This window comes from Narcine bancroftii, chromosome 8 (genome assembly GCF_036971445.1).
Source record: "Narcine bancroftii isolate sNarBan1 chromosome 8, sNarBan1.hap1, whole genome shotgun sequence".
Lineage (NCBI taxonomy): Eukaryota > Metazoa > Chordata > Chondrichthyes > Torpediniformes > Narcinidae > Narcine > Narcine bancroftii.
In genome coordinates, this window is record NC_091476.1 from 21,651,824 (window position 1) to 21,670,300 (window position 18,477).

At 40.8% G+C, this 18,477-nt stretch overlaps 1 protein-coding gene across 39 annotated transcripts in view; it reads right to left on the minus strand.

Annotated features, from left to right (window-relative positions):
- cox11 (cytochrome c oxidase assembly homolog 11 (yeast)) overlaps positions 1-18,477 on the minus strand; it is a 368,290-nt gene that overhangs the window by 39,373 nt on the left and 310,440 nt on the right. For 16 of the 39 annotated variants that reach the window (XR_011342926.1, XM_069893135.1, XM_069893151.1 and 13 more), the window contains one exon: positions 948-1,375. The exons of 13 other annotated variants lie outside the window; for them this stretch is intronic. The gene's annotated coding sequence lies outside the window, so the exon portion shown is untranslated. Of the gene's footprint in view, positions 1-167; positions 341-947; positions 1,376-17,601; positions 17,674-18,477 lie in introns of all 39 variants that reach the window. 10 more of the 39 variants (XM_069893157.1, XM_069893140.1, XM_069893146.1 and 7 more) reach the window with 3 other exon arrangements.

An 18,477-nucleotide genomic window follows, 5' to 3' on the forward strand; every position in this document is an offset into this window, starting at 1 on the left:
CCCTTGAATCAGTTTTGTTTAATATCATTTTACCAACAGAGAACATTATGACCCAGTAAATATTTTGCGTATGTTGCCAAGGAACCTGTGTTTTCCCTTGTTTTTAAAATTTGTTAAATGTCATTTGTTCTATTCGGTCTCATTTGGTCTGTTGATTGGATTCTCACCTCCAAGTCAGAAGATAGTGGGTTCAAGTTTTACTCCAATGATCTGATGATTTGTGCATTAAAAAGTTCATTGCAGTACTGGGGAGTGCTACACAGTCAAAGGGGCTGCCTTTGGAGTGAGATGTCAGTCCGAGGCCCCGTCTGCTCTGCCAGCTGGACGTAAAACATGGTACCTTTTTGAAGAAGTGCAGCGGGGTTATCTCGATGTCCTGGACTGTATTTATTCCTCAATCATTCCTCAGTGTGCAATGATACAAACAAGTTGTTCTGTGGTTGTATGTGGGAGAATATTACGCTCAAACTAGTTGAGTAATTACTGTAACGACACATCAAAAGTCTGTAAAATGAGTGCAAAGTGCTTGGAGGTGCCTTGAAAGGAATGCTAGGAACACTACAACATGGCAAGAAAACAAAGATGGAATGCACAATATAAAAAATATTAAAATTACTACTTCATTCAAAATCAGTCAACCTTTCAGTAAAGAACAAAGTGCAAATTGAGTCCGGAGGAAATAGTGATCAGAGAGAATCAATATTATTGAAAAAGAGGGGTTGGGTGATGGAGGGTTGATGAGCAATCAAGACATATGCTGGAGGGGTCCTGACTGACAAAGTAAGAATGAATCAAATTTCTGTAGGAGAGGTGCAAACTAAGGGGAGGAAGGGGGATGAGGTATCTGTAACCTGGCCTTCAGGCAGCATCTTGATTCCATGTACTGGACCACCCTGAACCTACCGATCCCCAGTCCAGGAAAGAGGCTTGCGCCCACTGTCTCTTACCTGATCGATTGTGGCCCCCAAATGACATTTCACATGATGCAGGGGCCTCAATTCCCACTGCCAGTCCATAGAGGCACTGTCTCTCCCTGTACTCATACTGCTGAGGTGGTACAATACCACCCTCTGTGACCTCACTGGTTGCCATGCAGCAGAGGGTCCTGGGCAATTCCCACCTGAAGAGGGAGAGGAGAGTGTGCCTGGGGTGTGATAGGCTCTTCATTATGTTGGCTGTCTCTCTTTGGCAACAGGAGATAGAGATGAAGTCCATGAAGGGGAGAATTGTTTGCGTGATGTTCTAAAATGCAGCTGCTTCCAAGCTTGAGCAGAGCATCTCCCATGCCACAATGTTATGCAATTTGCAAGTCTGCTTTTAATGGTGCATCTGTAGATGTTGGGGAACATGGCAGCATCCTGATGTCCTTGGTCTTCTGTGAACATAGGGGCGTTAACATGTTATCTTCATTGCAAGATCAATGTGATTGGTCCACATTGGACATATTTGCTCCAAAGAATTTGAATCTATCTGCTCTATCCATTTCGACTCTATTGAGGTGGGTAACATTGATTGATCATTTCAAATCTTATTGGCCTTTCCATTTGGCCAATCGTCACCATGATTTTTTTTTCCCCTTACAATACTTATAACTTACATACACACACTGTCTTGTTACCTTCAGTTATGATCCTTCCTTAGGGCAAATTTTCGCCCTGAAATGACTACCGGGACACACTGAAAAGGAGAAACTACTCCATGAAGGAAATATAGAGAAATTTACTTCTAGAATGTATTTTTTATTGATGAGTGAGAGCCCAAAGCTAGGTTTGCATAAATCTAGGGTGAGATGGGAGTCAGATCTAGACACCACAATTGACAAACAACTCTGGACAGATCTATGTCAAGGAAGTATGTTGGCTATCAATTATTCCAAAATAAACCTGAATTATCAGATATGTGTTTTAGGTGTGGTATAGAGGTTGGTTCTTTTATACATTCCACCTGGCTTTGCACAAAAGTGAGGCCCTTCTGGTATGACCTTTGTGATACCCTAACTAAGATCACGGGATCACCATCCCAGTAGACCCAGAGCTTTGTCTTCTGTGAAATTTTACCATTAACTAATTCTCAAACTAAATTCACAAAAATTGCCTTATGTGTGGCCAGGAAATGCATAGCAGGAACATGGAAGTCTGACTCCCATCTACTCATGGATAGGTGGTCTTCAGAGATGAATAGCTGCATCCCACTTGAAAAGGTCACATACAATCTCAGGAAGAAATAGATAACACCTTCCTAAAAATCTGACAGCCTTAGTTAGAACATACAGGTACCTCACTGGTGCCAATATAGGGTTAAGATTAATAATGGCTAACAATAGACCTCTGTAAAGATTTTAACACTGTTGTATTATCGTGTCTCTGTAGCACAATCAATAACCCGAAGCAGATTTCGTGCCCCTCACGGTTAGGGTCACAGTGTAGCACCCGAGGATTTCCGTGGAGTGGGATTTGGATGCTAGAGCTACCTTACACTTTGCAGGGGACACTGCAAGGGAACAGTGTTGGACTATGCCTGGGTGTATAAAACCTTTAGTGCTTCCTGTGTTGAATAGGAAGCCTATGGTGCAACCGTCCATCATAGAGTCCGCCAGTTGGTGTGGCCTGTTCTGATGCACCATGACGGGAGTCCAGAGTTAGCTCATTGTTGGAGTCGCTCCTGCTGTAGTGTTGAGACGGCCAAGATGGGCTCCCTGGAGATCCCGAAGTTTACTTCCACCATGGATCACATGTGGTGGGGTCCAGAAGAGATGCCAGACATCACGTCATCTCGTGTCATCTTCTTTCTGTTCCTGCCGTTCGGTTCTTAGCCGCCAGAAGTGACGCCGGAAGTAGGTTGATCCAACAGCAATGCAGGTCACGGTCTGCATGTGGCACTGCTGGTGCAAGATTTAGAACAGCACATCTTGGCTTTGTGCCCCTTCCTCCTACAATATGAAATACTTCCTCATGTTCTTGGTCTGGCCGCAGTAGTTGCACTTTGTGTGCTCAGCGACAGCAGCAGGAGTCAGGGTCCCTGAGTCCAAAGATGGCAGTGTCCATGCTCCCCACCTGGTGGCTGCATGGCTCACAGAGTAAGCCTCAGCATTCTTCTGGGCTGTCTCCAGTGATCAAGCCATCTGCACAACTTCCTGTAGGGTCCAATTGTCCTTTTCTAGGAGTCTCTCGTGGATATGGTTTGAATGGAAGCCAGCCACTAATCTATCATGGATGAGCTCCTCTTGATACACTGTGGTCACATTTACGCAGCCACAGGCTCATCCCAGCTTCTTCATGGGTATCACGAAGTCATTGACGGACTCACTGGCGGCTTGATGTCGGGTGACCAACTGGTAACGTGCATACATACCACTCCATGGGAGCACCGTATTGCTTCAACAGCAGGACCTTCGTGTTATCATACTTTTCGCAATCCTGTATTATTTGGTAAGCTCAGTGGCCCACCGATGAAAAGAGCAGATCTCATGGCATCTCATGTAACGCAGCCACATATCAAACTTGATGGAGGCCTCTGGATCCCTGGGGTCGACCTCCAGCTTCTCTACTCAGCTCGCCTTGTCCATGGCAAGTAATCAGGTTATTAAATTGTAGTGCGATCAATAACCACAAATAGACTCGAAGTGAGTGATTAAAGGCTTTAATAACCTGAAATATTAGGCATGTCTTTACATGCTGCAGCCCCAGATACAAGGCTGGTATGGAGGGAGGGGACTAGGGCTATCAGTCTTTTTTGGGAATCTAATGGGGAGGAGTTACAAGGTCAGAGACGGGCCAGCTTATGCAGTGCAGTGAGGTTACCTCCTGCACTACTGTGCTCCTCCACAGTCTCCATATGTTTTACAGCACGCACTGACAATGGGATGCTCTTTTTCTGTGTTTCTTTTTCTGTTTAATAGTACTTATATAGAGGGGAGAGGGTGGAGGGAGGGGTTCTCTTGCTGTTTTGTATTTGGTATGATTGATGATTGTTAAATATATTTAAAATGATAAATAAAATATTACCCAAAAAAAATCAAAATTTCCCTTAATACCAAGCTTTAGTGGGAAGGATGAGGAGAGGCAAACTAAAGAGTCTGTGTTTCAAATGTGTTGGAACATAGCCACATGCATCTCTCTATAAATGTTTGTTTGAAGATGCTTGAGGGATTTCTTGTTTTTATAGTACAAAAAAGGTTATTACAAAATATTAATGAAACTAGTACAGAACCTGCATTTTTTTGTGTTTCATTCAGATTTACAGAATTCACAGTATTTTATTCTAATATCATTTGTTTTGTTCTAAATTGCTCATTTCAAATCTTATTAGTCTTTTTATATGACTAATTATCACTGTGAATTTTTCCCTCTCACAATACTTGCAACTTTTAGGCACATGCTGTCTGTCTGACATACTTTTGAAAGTTCATTATGAAGTAAATACCAGCTTCATTTCCAACCAGACTTTTTAAATTATTTTGTCTGATCAGAAAGTAAGATTTTTTTTTGGGGGGGGGGTGGGGGGGGGGGAAGGTATATACTGTATAAGTTGGCACAACCTATACAGTTGGTGCAACATGTACTGTGCTGTAATGTTCTGTGTAATATCTGTGTAAAGGTATAGCCAATTTAACTCAGAAATCTGGTTGGAATAGTTAAAATTATTTCATCCACTAAAATACATTTTCAATTTATGGAAATAATGTATGGAATTCTGATTGAATTGAATGTGCCTTATTCATCTCAGCCAGAGAACAGGTCTTTGTGCCTGAAAGGAGGAAATCAAATAGATTTATTGAAGCCAGCAAGAACCTGAGAACACAGGAGTGAAACACGAAGGTTTGCAGATGCTGTGGTTGTAGTGAAAACACTGAAATGCTGGAGGAACTCTGCAGATCTCACAGTGCCCATAGGATGTAAAGATATATAACCAACATTTCACACCTGACCCTTTCTTCAGGGTATGAGCATTGAAACATGATGGAGTAGGATGTTTTTGGTCTGGACTACTATTCAATAGCATCATTTCTAATATTTTTGGCATCAATTCTACATTTCTGCCCACCCTTTGATTTCCTAGTAGCCCAGACGTCTACCTCAATATTGATTGTATAAGAACTCAGCTTCTATAGCTCTGTGAGGCAGAGAATTTTAACCATTAGACAGAAGATACTTTCAGAAGTGACACCTTATTTTGTCTAGTTCTTGACTCCAGAAGTGTGAGATGCATCCTCACTGCACCAATCAAAGTACCTCATAATCAAAAAATGAATTCTTTGAATTCAAGGTGCATAACCCCCTCTTCTCAACCTTTGCCCATCAGTTTTCTGATCCCAGTAACTAATATTGTGATCTTTTACTGTATTAAATTCTTCACTAACAGAGAGCAAAACTGTACACAGTTCTCTTGTTGCAGTGTCACCAAAGCCTTGTACATTGGTAACAAACATCTAACTCTTTTCTCGCATGTCATTGGTTTGTTTAGTGTGCTATTCTTGATTTCAGACATAACTTCAATTCTTCAGCAACCTCCAGTTTTACATTCAGACAAAAATACTTTTGTTTCTTGAGTAATTGATTCATTGGATATACCGCGCATTAAAAGTAATATAACTCTCAGTACTCATTTAGGAGTGAGGCACTCCCATGCCCAGAATCTTCCTTTTATAAGAAGAGTTGCCAATGCATGCACATATCTACTGGGTGCGATTTTGAAGACATGATCTATGTTGAGCAACTATTTGACTTCATAAATTGACTGGAGTCCAAGAGTTCTCTGGGATGATTGGCAAGGACATGTCAAATAGCCTTCCTCATTTTATGGATCTTATGATCTCCATTAACAGCCAACTTTAAGAGCTACTTGAATTTTCAACTTGTGACAAATTATCAGTAGCTTTGCTCAAATTGTGTAAGTGTCTTTGGACAAAAATGAAACTATCTCATAACTACTTCCATTGTGAATTCAGCCCATAATGCTGAGTAGTGTTTAGAACTGCATAGAACCAGTGGGGCTGACCAGTAGCAGAAAATGTGCAATTGATATCAGAAGTATTATTTTATTATTGAAACCATTGTTGGGATGAATAGCACAGAGGGGAGAAATATATAACTTCCATGCCTTTTCTATTTCTTTTAATATTTCAGTTGTGATCTTGGTTTCGCTACCACATCCATAACAAGGTCTGTGCCTTGACGTAAAGAATCTACATTATTTTCTGTCTAAATCAGGTAATTGTTGTCCTGGGCATTCACTAAATATAAAATGACCATTTTCTGAAGGGTATCCGAAGAAAGGAGAAGCTATTCAAGTCAAATGCATTTTCTTGAACGTTTTATTTGAGTACATGCTGGATTGACTTTGGCTCTGTTTAAGAGACACGAGTCGATGTTTTGGTTCTCTCTAAATATGGCCCTTAGTCCATTTGAAACCATCAGGGAAAGATGTGGACACAGTCGAGAGATTCTTTTTTGAATTTTCATGTGAGCTAAGGCAGGGAGTTGAGCCATGCCACAATAACTCTTAGTGCATCGGAAATGCATGAACATTATTTTCCACCTTTCAAAAAGGGCTATTAGTGTAAATCAAGCACAAGTCACTGCTATTCATGAAGCAGTGTTTAATAGATGTATTTGGGACGTTTTAATGCAAGTCACAGGTGTTCGATTTGTACTCAGAGGGTTTCTCAAGCATCCACGAACATCAATGGCCAGGGAGCTTAAGGAGGGAGATTTCTAACATGGCTTAATCATTACAACATAAATCTCACATCAACTTCTGCCAACATCTCAGCCAGCTGTCATTAAAAATTCAGAGGTAAACAATAAGTCTGGTGATGCTGGAAAACTGAAGCAACAGAAAAAGAAAGTGTTGGAGGAACTCGGCAGGTCATGCAGTGTCCAAGGAAACCAATAGACAGTTGAAGTTTCAACCTGATGAATGGTGTTCAGCCTGAAATTTCAACTGTCTATGATGCTGTCTGACCTTCAAAGTTCCTCCAACACTTTCTTTTTATGCTACATCATTAACAATTCCTCTTCCAAGCTACAACCAGCCCAAGTCTGCCTTTTGATCCCTGCTGCCCCTAACGATTCCTGGTCTGACCTCCTACTGACTCTTTTCCCACTAAATCTCCCTCCAATGTATCAAATGCCACCTTTCCTCATAGTCCGAGACTAATTTGATTTCTTGTCTGTGCTCCAATGTGGCAAATGTGGCTTTAAGAGCAAAAGGCTAATTGAGGAGTACATGACTCTGTTGGCCTTATGTGCTCATGATTAAAATATGCTACACTGGACAGTTTAAGGCACTTAAATAAGTGCCATTCAATTTCAAAGTACAGCTTCTATTTTATGTATCAAATTCATTAGAATATTACTCACATCCCTAAAATTCTATGCAACATATATTTCATTCCATAAAAATAAAGCTTGCATCCTCTCTAACCAAGATTTTAACACGGTGCAACTTCAGAGTCTGAATCAGAATTTAGTGTCATGAAATTCAATGTTTTGCGGCAGCTTCAAAGTGCAAATGTTCATATAACCATCTTACGACATTACTATAAATAAAAATAACTGCACGAAAAGTCAGGCAGTGTCTTTCATTCATTGATTGTTCAGGAATCTGATGGGAGCAGGGAAGAAGCTGTCCTTGTGTTGCTGAGTGCTCGTCTTTAGGCTCCTGTACTTTTTTCCCGATGGTAGCAGAGTGAAAAAGGCATGGGCTGGGAGGGATAGAGGCTTCTTTTTTAAGACACCGCCTCACACAGATGTCCTTGAAGAAATGAAGTCTGGTGTCTGTGATGTCACAGGCTGAGTTTACAACCCTCTGGAGTTTATTCTTGTCCTTAATGCTCTCCATGGTACACCTGTGGAAGTTTACAAGAGTCTTCAGTGACATACCAAATCTCCTCAAACACCTCACAAAGTATAGCCACTGGCGAGGCTTCTTTGTGATTGCATCAACATGGAGGCTCCAGGACAGATCCTCGGAGATGTTGACACCCAGGCACTTTAAGTTCTTGACCCTCTCCACTACTGCGCCCTCAATAAAGACTGGGTCGTGTTCCCCTGACTTCCTCCTGAAGTTCACAATCATTTCCTTCGTTTTGCTGATGTTGAGTGCAAGATTGTTGTTGTTACACCATTCAATGAACTGATCTATCTCCCTCCTGTTGCTTCCTCATTGCCATTTGCGATTCTGCCGACATCTGTGGTGTCATTGGCAAACTTGTAGATAGCATTAGAATTATTGTGCCTGGTCACAAAGTCATGGGTGTATAATGAATAGAACTCTGGACTAAGCACACAGCCTTGGTACACCTGTGTGGATAATCAGTGAGGAGGATACATTTTTCCCAATTTGTACTGACTTCAAATGAGAAAGTCAAGGATCCAGTTGCAGAGTGGGGTACAGAGACGTAGAGTTTGTAGCTTCTTGACCAGCGCTGAGGGAATAATAGTATTGAAGGCCGAGCTGTAGTCGATGAGAGCAGCCGTATGTATGAATTGCTGTTTTTGAAGTGATCCAGAGCTGAGTAGAGAGCCAGTGATATTGCATCTGCTATGGAGTGATTGTGACAAAAGGCAAATTGCAGTAGGCCCACATCTTTGCTTAGGTACATGTTAATTCTGACCATGACCAGCCTCTCAAAGTATTTCATCATAGTAGAAATTAGTGTGAGACACCTCACACTGATCTTCTGGGTACCAGGATGATTGATGCCCCTTTGAAGCAGGTGGGAACCTTTGAATGCCGTAATGAGAGATTGAAAATTTCTGTGAACACTCCAGCTAGTTGGTTGGCGCAAATTTTCAGTTCCCTGCCAGGAACACCACTAGGGCCTGACGCCTTGCGAATGTTTACTCTCTTGAACAATGTTCTGATGTTGCCCTCAGAGACAGATATCACAGGGTCCTCAGCCTTTTCAGGAATTCTAGTAGGCACTTGCAAGATGTTACAAGTTACGACGTAGTAAATGGAAATATGACAGCTCAGCATTTTCTATTTGAATACTGGCTCATTACAAATCATCTCAAAATTCAAGAGATGATCAGTATCATAATGTGGGCAGTCTACAACCCTCTGGAAAATATCTAGAATAAACTTCAGAATGTTACCTTGTAAGTGGCAATGAACTGAAGGAGCTTAGTTAATCTGGACTTGTTGGCGCTGATAAAGGTTTGTATATTGACCATAAAGTCAGCAATGGATCATACCACCAGCAGCAGAAAATCACAGCCCTAAACAATTGGTGACAAAGAGAAATGTCTTTGCATCCTGTGTAACAAATCAATGCTGAGATACACAACTGAAGAGCTCTAATTCAAATTCACAGCAGTATCTTGCAATTAATCCTTTTCTGCATTCAACTAAGTCTTGATGTTAAAGCAATGACATAAATAATTCTTCATTAAGATAGAATATCAAGTAATTTGTTCTGAAAGTATCTTTCTACATTTAAATAAAGAATGTATGAGGAATGATTTGACTCAGATATATTGCAAAGCTTCTTGAAAGGCATGACACAGCACAGTTACAGGCCATTTCGGCCCACGAGTCCATGCTGCCCAATTTACACCCAATTGACCTACAACCCTGATACGTTTTGAACAGTGGGCAGAAACCAAAGCCCCTGAGAAAAACCTATGCAGACTCAGGGAGAACGTACAAACTCCTTACAGATAACACGGGATTTGAACCCAGGTCCCAATTGTTGGAGCTGTAAAAGCGTTGCGCTAATCACTACACCAACCCTGCCACCCCAGTGGCAATGGCTAACATTGTTAGGAACTAATGGAGACAATACAATAATTATATGTTCCTTTTTGGTGCAAAAACACAAGAGCAAGCAATTCAACACTGCCTACCAAAAGAAGTTAAGTAAGGATAGATCAAAAGGGGAGTCTTATAAACTTGTCAGAAAAAAAATAACAAGCCTTAGAATTAGGAATATTTTCAGAATTAGCATGTAAGGACCAAGACATTGATTAAGAGAGGAGAAAAAAAAGAGAATGAAAATAAACTGCAAGGAACACTGAAACAGATGGGAAATTCTTCTACAAGGATGTAAAAAGAAAAGGATCAGTGAATACAATTGTCACTCCCTTACAGTTAGAAATGGAAGAATTTATAATGGAAAATAATGAAATGGCAGAGCAAATAGCAAATACATCTGTTCTGTTTTCATGGAAGAAGATGCAACTAATGCCCTGAAAAACAAAAGTACCAAGGATCTAATAACAAAAAAGACAAATTCAAGGAAACGAATTTAAAAATCTGGAGAAATTAAAGGGACTGAAAGCCTGTAAATGCCCATGGCTTGATAATCCAGAGCTCAAAATTCTAAAAGAAATAGCTATGGAAATAGTGGATGCAAAACTTGTCATCTTAAAACTTATATAGACAATGTAAGGGTGATTGCATGCTTGATTATGCCAAATGTAATCTCATCATTTAAATGAAGAAGGTAGGAAATGGGGAATTACAGAATGATTACCTGAAAGGAAAATTTGGAGTCTATATTAAAGTATGTATTAACAGAATACTTTCAAAATATTGATGAGGTGCATTTACTCTGATAGGGCTGTACTCCAGGTCTCACAATAGCCACAGGAGGAACAGATCTCCAGATAGATTATGGAAAGTTGCTGAAGCAGCAAGGTTGTCATAGTGGAAGACTACAGCTTCCCCACGATTGACTAGGCAATCATTAGATGGTCAAAATTGGTTAAGTGCATCCAGGAGAGTTGCTTGAAGCAGTGTGTGGGAAGCCCAATCAGGAGGGAGGAAATATAAAGATTTCATAGTCAACTTTGTATGTTGGCAAATGAGCCCACCAAGCAATTAGAGTTTCAGTGGGGGAACGTTTTCGAAATAGTGATCACTCTTCCTTAAATATCAGTTTAGTTACGGACAATGGTAACTTTGGTACCTGGAGAAAAGTAATAAAATGGGATTAGTTAGATACGAGTTTGGGGGAGTAAACTGGCAGCAGCTGTTATCGGGCAAGCTAAGGACCAATTAATTGGAGTCCAAGACCAAAGTATTGCAGTGCATGGAAAGGATATGGATGGGTAGGGATGGTGAGAGATGTCATGAAGTTATTCAAAAAGAAAGAAGCATATATAATGTACAAGAATCTACAATCAGACAGGGCCATGGAGAAATACAATGATTCCAGGAAATAGCTCAGGCAGGGCATTAGGAAGGTCACAAGGAGCCTTTTATTTTTATTGAGGATGACTAAAGAGAGGATAGAAAGACACAAGGACAAAGGAGGGAATCTATGCTTGGAGTCAGAGAAAGTGGGTGAGGTACTAAATGAGTATTTTGCATCAATATTTTCCAAGGAGAAGTACATGGGCAGTGATAGGGAGCATAATGTGGAGAATATTCATGTGTTAGGGCATTTTGAGATCAAGAAAGGTGGTGTTGGATCTTTGGAGGATTATTAAGGTGGTCTTCACCTTGGCCTGATAGGGTATATCCCCAGTTATTGAAGGAGACATGTGGTGAGAAGGCCTTGACAAAGATCTTTGAAATCTCAGTAGTAATAGGAGAGCTATCAGAGTGGCTAATGTTGTACCTTTGTTCAAAAAGAGAGAAAAAGATAATTTGGGAAATTATATGCCAGTAACTTCATATCAATGATAGGGAAACTATTGGAAAGTTATGCACATTTGGAAAGTCATAGACAGATTATAAACAGTCAACATGGCTTTCTGAGAGCCAGGTCATGCATTACCAATTTGATTGAGCATTTTTGAGGAGATGACAAAGGTTGATGAAGGTGGGTCAGTGGATGTTATCTACATCTATTTTAGTTTTAGTATGACATTTGACAAGATCCCACTTAAGAGGCCGATTCAGAAGGTGCAGATGGGGATCATGGTAAACTAGGGAAATTATTTAGATATGGAATTGGCTCGACCACAGAAGATAGAGGGTAGTGATGGAAAGGTGTTATTTGGGCTGGGGACCAGAGACAAGGGGTGTTCCACATGGATGGGATCAGTGTTGCGACTCCTGTTGTGTGATAGTACAGATTCTATCACCAATGTGTATATGTACAGATTGTAGTGTAGGATAACTGTGATTGGCTGAGAGTGTAGCCACACCTACTGGCAGGTCTTAAAGGATTTCTCCCAGCCAGACCAGGTCATTCTGGACTGGTTAACCTTCTTGTGATATGCTCCAGTCTTTTAGTTAATAAAAGCCTTGGTTTGGATCAACAAGTATTTGGTTCTTTTGACGCGCTCTACATGTTGTTTATGTTATATTTATATCTATATGTATGTAATAAGTATCATATAATAAATTATAATTGATTTGGATGAAAAGGTAAGAGGGTAGGTTCATAAGTTTGCAGATGATACAAAGATTGGTGGAATTGTGAATAATGTAGAAGTCTATCAAAAATTTCAGTAAGGATAGAGATCAGTTATCGATGTGGGCAGAGAAATGGCAGATGGAATTTAACCTGGACAAGTGTAATATTTTCTCTTGGGAAATCAAATGTCAAGGGAATGCATACAGTTAATGTCAGGACTCTTAAATGCATTGATGTGCAGAGGGATCCATGCCCATAGATCCTTGAAATTGGCCAAGCAAGTAGATGGAGTGGTAATGGTGTATCATATGCTTGGGTTCATTGAGCAGGGCATTATGTATAAAAGTAATGTTGCAGCTATATAAAATTTTGTTTAGCCCACACCACCTCTCTCTTGATCTCAAATGCTCTAACACATGAACATTCTCCACATTATGTTCCATGCCCTTCCCCAGGGTAAAAAAAAACAAGCAAATAGAAGAGCACCCCATGATTGTACTGAATAACAGATCAGACATGAAAGTCTGAATGGATGACTCCTAACCTACTTTTCTGCTTCCGTGTTTTTAAATAAAAATTTAATTCTGTATCCTTCAGTGACAGACAATGAGACTCATGGCTTGCCTACCTTCATCCTTTTTATTTCCAGTACCAATCTGTGAAAGTTCTGTTCTTATTACCAGGTTATCACACACATTGTGTGGACCTCTGCAGCTGCTTGGTTTTTTTTAAAAATTTTTTATTTTTCACACCATAAATCACGTTAGCCATGATATACACTTTTTCTTTTTCACACATATACAGTGACTTTTTCTCAGCTGCTTGGTTCTTATCTCATGCTGCAGCCTCACATCTCCTGAGGCCTCTCTTATCACAGTCTGGACTCTCATCTTGCTTGCTCAAGGTTTGAAAGGGACTGAAATGCATGAAACTTTACAAGAGTTGTTTACTAACAATATCTATTTCCAAAGTTACTGGGTTTGCACTTGCTTTTTCATAATATCTACTGACAAACCATGAATCCCAAATACAGTATATGAATCTGGTATACACATTAAAATACCTACCCTAAAGCAAGTGTTTATTTGTTAAATATCTATGGCTAGAAATTCTTTAACATTACACAATATATTTTTTGCACAGGTCATGCAGTTTCCAGGATTTTTCTCAAGTTCTTTGTAGATATGAATTCCATGCATACAGAGACTACTTGGGATTTGCAGTAACACCAAACAATGTGCAAGGCAGGTTTTGTCACCACTTGTGCAAAATTATTTTGTGCACCTAATCCCTGCAAGAGACATAAGCCACTCATTAAGAAATAGAACTTCACTAGAGAGTGGAGGGCTGTCTCTGCATTAGCTAAAGGATGCTCAATCTTACATGGGGAGTTTAAGGTGGTATCTATTTTCAGGTAGTCTTGAGTATTTTCTACTCTACCACTCCTCTGCTTTCATTGTTTTTTTCTCCTTCATCAACTTCTCAATCATAATAGCCAATTCCTGATGATTCAATTCTTGATGCTGCACCCCTCAATGCTTATTCCCTCACTGTCCCAAACCTTCTTGAACTGCCACACCCTCCAATGTCCTCCCCCTCCATCATACTTTGCATAGTCTCAGCCCTTGATGGCCTGATCTCTGATTTCCAGTTTTTTGAATTCCTAATCCTCTGTACCTGATCCTCCATTGTTTAAACCCATTTAGTCCCTTGAATCTCTGTGAAATATACAAAGCATAAAACACAAACTGATCCAATGCATCTTAAAATATGGCTGAGATGTTTTTGGTATGCCTTTGTCATGATACACTGATGAATTGCAATAGACTGTCACTGCAAGCCCCATCATTCATATTAAGGAATATTTTAGCATAGTTTTTATTTTAAAAGACTGATAATACATTTGCCAACGCTGATAATCCATAGTTATGAATTCACGACAGATGAATTTAAATTCGGCTAACATATGTATCTAGAAAAAGATGCTGGCATCTGTAATGATTACTGTAAAATTGTCAACTTGTAAAACCCATTTACTACAGTGTCTGGCCCAATTTGTCCAACATGTAACATCAGACTCACAGCAATGTGGTTGAGTTTAAATTGCCCTCTGAAATATCTTTGCAAATGAGTCAGTTGTATATAGAATAACATAACTCAAATCAATATCTGTTATAGAACATGAAATAGAAGTACTGTAATTTCCTTCTATATACATTGGAGAGTCTGGGGACAGATTGGGAGATTGGTTTGCTGAACACCTTCGCTCCTTCTACACCAGTGACAGAGACCTTCCAGTGGCCAATCATTTCAGTTCTATATCACACTCCCACACTCGTGTCTGTCCATGGCATTATGACCTGTCCCACCAAGATGATCCGCAAATTGGAGGAACAACACCTGACTTTCCGTCTGGCCAGATGGCATTAACATCGACTTTTTCAGTTTCTGCTAACCTGCTCACCTCTTACCCCTCCCCCTTCCCAATCTCCTCCTTCCCTTCCCTCTCCCTTAATTTTTATTTCCCTTGATCGCTGCTGTCCCCTCCCTCCTTTCTCCACCTATCATCTCCTGCCTTTGTGACCACTCCTCTCCCCTACTCTTTGGATACCTGCTGACATTTTTCCATACTTTGATGAAGGGCCCCAGCCCAACACCGGTTATATATTTTTACCTTTGCTATATAAAGGACACTGCTTGACTTGCTGAGTTTCTCCTGCTTTGTGTTTTAATTTCCTTTGTGAATTGAAGTCTTCACTGGTTCACTACACACTCAACATCCTTCTGCAGGATCCTTTGAGATTTTTTTCCCCTTCAGTTCCTTTTATCTTGTCCTCAAAACAGCATTTCAGTCATGCCTTTAGCACAAAGACAGGTTAGAGATTGAACTGGAGGCAGCAACTTAATTGCCTCAGTTCTTAAGCCAGTACATAGCACAGATCACAAATTGGGGTTTCATTACACACTTACTCCACATCTGAAGATGAGTTAGAGAATGGTTAGCTTGCCTTTTGATCCCATTAAAAAGCTCAAAGCACTAAAAATTTGAGTTAAACGGAATGGTAGATGCTGGAAATTATTTTCATTTTCAGCATGGGGTCATGCAGACCAGTCACAAAGTGCAGAATATCATGTATTTTATCAGTGCAGAAGATTTGAGTGATTTAGACAGCTTAAGAAGAATGGCAGCTCTGTGGTCAGAAAGAGGAATTCTTCAAACCCTGGTTGGTTTAAATTTACCAATTTTCGAAAAAAGTTGTTAAGAATCAAACCATTTACAGCACTGTTCTTCATAACGGTGAGTAGGAGCTGTCTTCAACACTCAGCACTCTGGGACAGTTCCAAGGGTCAAATTATTCAGTCACTGTCATCAAAATTCCTTTCTGGATGCAGGAATCACCTGTGCAGACAATGGGGTCCATGTACCATGCAGGGAAGTGTGAGCCATCATGCTGTCTGTCCTCAACAGAGAGACAGGTACCATAGGGTGGCACAGATGGCGTAGCAGTTAGCACAACACTGTTACGGAGCCAGCAATTGAGACCAAGGTTCGAATCCTGCATTGTCTGTAAAGAGTTTGTACCTACTCTCCATGTCTGCGCGGGTTTCCTCTGTAGCCACACAGACTGCTGTTCAATTCATTGAGAACCTAAGCTCCAGATCCAAACCTCTGACATGATCAAGAAGTCTTCAGCATCTGAATCCCATCGGGAGCCCTTCTGGCCCTCTTAAATCCCGTCTCCGGTACCTGGTTCACATGAGCCATTCTCTCACAGCCCATAGCCTGTGTGGGTTTCCCGACTACGTTGCCTGCAGCCTGTGGCGGGTCCCTCAGCCACTGAGGCCTTCAATGGTCTGGTTCCATGATCATCGACCCCATTTCTGGCATCCTGCGCTGGTCCACTGCTTCCCAGACTGCAACCCCTCGTGGCTGCTGGCAAGCACAGGCACCACCTTTTTGGGATCGGAGATGTGGTTGCAGGAGTTTAAAATAAAACACCATCAGCTCCTCTAATAGGCTATTTAAAGCCTGTATAAAGCTATCGGCATTAGGATCGGGCTATTGAATCCTTCCGAGCAGTGCTGTGTATCCACTCTCCTGAATCTGTACCAGTAGCAGCGCTGATTTACAGAAACTCCAACAGTGCCGCCATTTTTCGCTGGAGTCTCGCCACCATCCAACAAAGTTACATCAAAACTTCCCTGTTGCAACTGTATAAAATATGATTTGGATACAGATGGAGTATTATGTGGCGTTCTGGTCATTGTCTTACAGGAAAGATGGGGAGGCATTGGAGAAGGTGCAAAAGGTTCACTGTGATGTTGCTGAGATGAGAGAGAGATTGAATAAATTAAATTGGAGGCTGAGGGGACTACCAATAGGTTTATTAAATTATAAAAGGCATAGAAATGGTAGATAGTCAGATTTTATTCCCAGGTTGGAAATGTTAAATACTGGAGGGTATATCTCTGAAGTGATAGCAATTAAAGGAGATTTGCGAGGCAAGTTTTTTTTAAACACAGAGCGGTAGGTGCTTTGAACCAGCTGCTAGAGAATGGGGTGGGTTGAGGGAGGGGGTGCTGTAAGCAGATACAATAGTGACATTTAATATGGCATTTAGACAGGCACATAAAAATACAGGGAATGGAGAGATTTGGTTCATGTGGAGTCAGTTGGGGTTTGTTCAATTTGAGCATATTTGGCACAGACATTGTGGGTGAAAAGGCTTTTTCCTGTGCTGTGCTTTATGGACTAACAATAGGTTGACTGACCACTGTAAAATTGCTCCTTCATGAATATAAGTGGCAAAAGTAAGCAAACTGGTGTTATGGGAATGTGAGAGAGAATAAACCAGAGGTGTAGTATTATACAGCAAGGGGGAGGCCATGTGATTTCTGATGAAGTGTTTAGACCAAAAGGTTGACTATCTATTCCTTCAGCATTTTGTGTGCTTCTCCAGTTTTCAGCATCTGCAGCGTCTCTTTTATTTAAAAATTAGAGAGCATTCTGGCTGGTTCCATCACTGTCTGGTACTGAGCTCAGGACAAGAAAAAAACTCGAGGGTTGTTAACTCACCCTGCCACATCACGGGCACCAGTCTTTTACTCCATCGAGAACATGTACAAGAGGGCGGTGTCTTTAGAAAGCAGTCTCTATCCTCAAGGACCCTCACCACCCTCTTCATTCTGCTACTATCGGGAAAAAAGGTACAGGAGCCTGAAGATGAGCACTCAGTGGCACAAGAACAGGTCTCTGAATTCACAATGAACCACAGACATTACCTTACCTTATCTTTTTCTTCAACTAGTTCTATGTATTTTGCAATGTGGTTTTTATAAATGTTTTCACTCAGATGCTGCTGCAAAACAAATTTTGTGACATGTTCACGACAATAAATTCTGATTCTCAGATGCAGCATGGTAATAGTCCTTCTGGTCCATAAGCCCGCACTGCCCAAATTTACCCATGTAACTAAATGCCCTCAGCCCAACTTGTTCTCTGTCACCATTTCACTGTGGAAACAGGGGGTGGGATGGGGGAGGGGAATAACTATCCAGAAGCAGCATGGATCCAATGGGCTGAATAGTTTTCTCCCTTGCAATAAATAAGTAATTTGCTTTTTCCATTCTTGCTTCCACATTTTTTGATATTTTATTCCATCTGTGAACTTCTTGCCCACCAACTTAATTTGTCTGTATCCTTTTATCTCTTCACAAATTGCTAACTGATCATTCTAGATAAGGAAGAATATTCACCCCATTATTTTTTCAATTTAAATTTAGACATACAGATTGTAACAGGCCACTTCGGCCCACAAGTCCGAGCTGCCCAATTTACACCCAATTAACCTACACCCCCTGATGCATTTCAAATGAAGGGAGGAAACCGGATCCCATGAGGAAAACAAACTCAAGGCACGGGGAGAATGAACAAACACCTTACAAAAAGCATGAGATTCAAACCCAGGTCCCGATCGCTGATGCTGTAAATGCGTTGCTGTAACCGCAACACCAACTGTGCCGCCAAAAAGCTAGAATGCTTACTGATGATTGTTAATGTCCAGTTGCATTCACAACATCAAAATGCAAGAAGGACTGTGTTAATATTTAAGCTTGGATAGGTAGGTGGTGGGTTACACTTGCCAAATGAATGTCAGGCAACG